The sequence below is a fragment of the Vombatus ursinus genome, unplaced genomic scaffold (assembly GCF_900497805.2).
Source record: "Vombatus ursinus unplaced genomic scaffold, bare-nosed wombat genome assembly UNPS02014781.1, whole genome shotgun sequence".
NCBI classification, from domain to species: Eukaryota; Metazoa; Chordata; class Mammalia; order Diprotodontia; family Vombatidae; genus Vombatus; species Vombatus ursinus.
This window is the reverse complement of record NW_020954559.1, coordinates 21183409-21187801: the sequence shown is the minus strand read 5'-3', so window position 1 is coordinate 21187801 and position 4393 is coordinate 21183409.

Here is a 4393-nt window from a genome sequence, read left to right as displayed (position 1 = left end):
GGGGGGGTATTTTGCTATCTACTTCCCTACCCTGGTGGGTCTTTCAGCACCTGCACCTTCCCTCACCCCCAAGGCATTCTTCCTTCTGCACTGCTCCCTCAAGTACTTCCTTCCCAGGCTCCAGTACTCTGGTGTCCTGCCTGCCGGTTGGGGATAGGGGGCTTTCAGCTCATCTCTGCTAAAATTTGTCAAGGCTTGGGAGGGGGGGTGTTCTGTGGGTAAAGCCCAGAAGGAACAGAGTATCACACTGCAGCATTTTTACTGGTTGACGTATGGCTTGAATGCAGGTCTGTGTATTTCTCTAGGCAGAGGCAATGGCATAAGGAAAGTGTATGAACGGAAAACAGTCAGAAAATGAGAAATCCTTAATGACTTAGTTTACGGAAAGGAGAGAGAACCTGTAGAATTAAAATAAGCAATAGACAATGTTTGCATCCTACTTCTCCAATTTTATTCTCCTCCCTCCCTTCATTTTTTTCCCGTATACATCTCCAATTTTTAGAATGGGTCTATTATTTGGGAAATAGTTTGAAAAGCACCAAAGGGCTCTTAAGTATAAGCTCATGGAAGCAGGGGAAAGTTAACTGGGTACAAGGTCGCATTTAGCCTAGGTTATCGGAGATGCCCAGGAGGACAGATGGCTCAGGATTTGTTTCCAAATTACAATACCTCAATTTGCCATCGGTAAAAGAGAACCAACAAAATCTTCTAGCTCTATAACTTAGAAAGATGGTGAGACAAAGTTAGAGTGGAGAATTGCGGTGGATCGTGCATCGCGGTGAATCGCGGTATAGTAGAGCGTCTTAGTCGAAGGATGACCTGGGTTGAAGTTTCAAAATTTGAGTTAAAGACCCACGTCAGGTACGTTCTGGCTGCACTGCAGGAAGACCATGTGTTGACCTGCATTGGTACTGAGAGATCTTTATCTCAAAGAAATCACAGATCCAATTTATATCGCTCGCATATATAAAGATTATTATGATCTTTACTAGCTTCCTTCGGAAGTATTGTTGCAAGACCACACGCTTCCCCTTTTGGCAAACTGAGAAACGTATATTAAAGTGAATTATGACAGTTTCATGCCCCAGAGGAAGTCATTTAGAAAAAGAAATGTGATAGGAAGAGAGAGAAACTTGGCCTCCATACCACGATGGACGTCTACCCTGCCGCTGTATGTCCGCTATGTTAGCCACCGTGGAGAAAGCGCGACATTTTTAAAGGAAAGGAGCACGCGTTTTAAGCACCTATGTGCCAGTGGCTGCGCTCAACAGCGCGCTTTACAAATCTTAACTCTTTTGATATCTATACTTGCCTTACGTTAGAAGAAATAACTAATTTGTGGTGAAATGCAGGCAGAATGGTATACCGGAAAGAATTCTACATTTGAAGTCAGAGGGCTTACCTTCAAAACAAGCTCTGCCTTAGTACCTGTATGGTCCTGGGTGAGTCCTCTAATCTTTTTCTCAATTTTTTCATCATGGGATTATAGATACAAAGTTAGAAGAGACCTTAAAGGGTCCTAAAGGACCCTTATTTTACAGATGAGAAAACTGAGGCCCAGATACATAAAGTAACTTTCTCAAGGCCACTCGGGGTAGTAAGTAGCAAATCACAATTTGAACCCAGGTCCTCCATCTTCAGGGCAAATGCTCTTTCCACTGCATGGTGCTAACCTCCCGAGCTAACCTCCTTTCCAGCTCTAAATCTATGATCCTATAGGCAAAACCAGACCAGTTATTATGCAGTTAACACAAATGAAAGTGTTTTACCATATGCACTCTGGAACTTTACAAGTAAGAAATATAATATTTACTAACATTTACTTAGCACCTAATTCAATGCAGTGTGCTTTCCTCACAACGTCACTGTCAGTGCAAGTTTTATCATGTTCACTTAACAGATGAGGAAAATGAGGGTGTATCCAGAGTCACAAAGAAGTGAGTAATTATTAGAGGTAGGATCCAAACCCAGATCTTTGGAATCGCGGGGCGGCGCGGGGAGACGGGACGGGACACACAACAGGCACCTTGCTGCCTATTGGAATCCATCTGCTAACAACTAGACCTTCAACATCAGTCAGAAACTGATAATAAGAAAAAAAAAATCTGTTTTCCAGGTGTGAACTCTGGCTGTGGTAGCAGGACCCATGAAGTTCCTGGACAGAGTCCATCAGTGATGGGTGAGTGTTATGTTTATGTGAAATGGCAGGACAGCTTTTTTTTTAATTGAGGAATTCCTGAGGCGGGGGGGGGGGGGGGGGGGGGGGGGGGGGGGGGGGCCGGGGGGGGGGAACAGCTGGTTCTCAGCCATCAAAATAATCCTTACCACAAGTCTGATTCTTCAAGCAATGCACATGGGGAAAATAACTGTAATGAAGTTATTCTTCATTCCTTTTTACTCTGAAGTCAACCTGTCATTTTGTGGGAAGTTGTTAAGCTGAAACGTAAGAAAGAAAGGAACTAAAATGTATGTCTGATACTATGGGAATCATAGGCTGTGTATTCTTCTTAGACTTTCTGCAGCCTTGACTCCACTGCAAGTGGGATAATCAGGGCTATTGGTGATGAGGTTAGTCATGTAGCTTTTACTCATTAGTGATTAGTCCTGGATTGTTTTTTGAGGTAGAAATATGGAAATCCTAACTTCTTTAGTACACCCAGTTAGAGGGCTGCCTTTTGTCACTCTAGTCTCATGATTGGATTTATCCTCTTAAATGCTTTTTCTTCAATGGCAGGCAAGATTAGAGACCTAGAGTTGGAAGGGATCTTGGAGGCCATCTAATCTTCACTTTGCACATGAGGAAACTGAAGCCCAGAAAAGTTAAATGACTTATCATAGATTAATCATTGGAGGCAGGATTTGAACCCAAGCCCTCTGACTCCAGAGTCAATACTCCTTCCTCTGTACCATACTCTGTCTCATTTAAGAGTGATCTCTGCTTCTGGCAAATGGATGTGGTAAGGGTAACTGAGGATCAGTCTGAACTTTTCTAGGCCCTTCCGCTGACTTTTTCAGTCATAGCAATGGCATATGATAAGACTCCAAAGCTGCTACTATTTTCACTAATTCATACTGCCTTAATCTTTGAAGTGGAGAAGTTTAGCTCTTATTTTACCATCTCCAGCATTATCTCACACTTCTATAGGGAGAGGCACAGAGTAGACCAGAGAGGGGGTAAGGGTATGTGTGATAATACTTATGTGACTATGTGCCTCTCTCATGTGTGTATGCATACTTCTATGAGCTACGATATGTACACACAAAAGGCTCAAGAGGGAGTCTAGCCTACATTTGAGCTTCAAGTCACATTGAGGAGACTTATTTGTTAGCTTAAGATCCAAAGGACTTAATTACAGGTGTCAGTAGCATAAAAATATTAACTGGATCTGGGTCCCTATTGTAAAGAACAAAACTGAGAAATGTAAGCATTCTCAAGGTGAAATTTTCATTTACTGACAGCTACTAATGGTCTTGGAGTCAGAAAGCCTCTTACTTAAAAGCAATAAAGATTGACAATAGAAGATTAAACAAAACTTTAAAATCACAAACGTGCTAATTGTTCTTAGCAAAGTTGGTCTTTAACCAAGACAAACTCAAGGAGAATATGACCAGGAAAAGCCCAGGGTCAACCTAATCAATTGAAAAAAGTTAAGAACTGCTTATATTAAAATGCCTATAGACTTTGAGACTGTATGCAGTTAAAAGAATGCCAGGTTTTGACATGCATACTTCCCTTGTAGTCTGCATGGACAGGTTTTGTCTGACAAAGATTCTTTGTCATAAAAAAGTTTTTGAAAATTTGGGAGGGGGGGTTCTGGCATTTCCCTCTTTCCAGAGTTGTATCTCCTCTCTTTTTTCTCTTCAGGTAATATCTCATCATCTATTTATTAACCATAAGCTATGGCCATAATTACCCAGCCACTGATCAGTACACTGTGCAGAATAAAGTTACCCCTATTTGCGTTAAATTACTTCATCATTTAGGATGGAAGGAGCTAGCTCTATGCATGAATATGGTCTATTAGATTACAGTTCTCTATTGCCCTGTGTTATTAATAAACATGATAAACTGTGATATTGATAAACATGATAAACAAAAGAACCCAAGTTCAGATTTTATTTTTCATGGGTACATTTCTACATCCTACATATCCTTAGACCAGGCAGCTCCTTCAGGAGAGCTTAGAATTTATATACAGTTCATGCTCTGGGGAGCACTGATGTACCTGAAAGAAAATTCAGTGTTCATTCAATAAATATTTCTTAAATTATATAACATTGTGTTAGAGACTAGAGAAGAATAAAAATTTAGATGATACATAGCCCCTACCCTCATGGAACTTATAGTCTAGTAGACAGCTAAAACACAAACTCAAGTTACCATAATGCACAA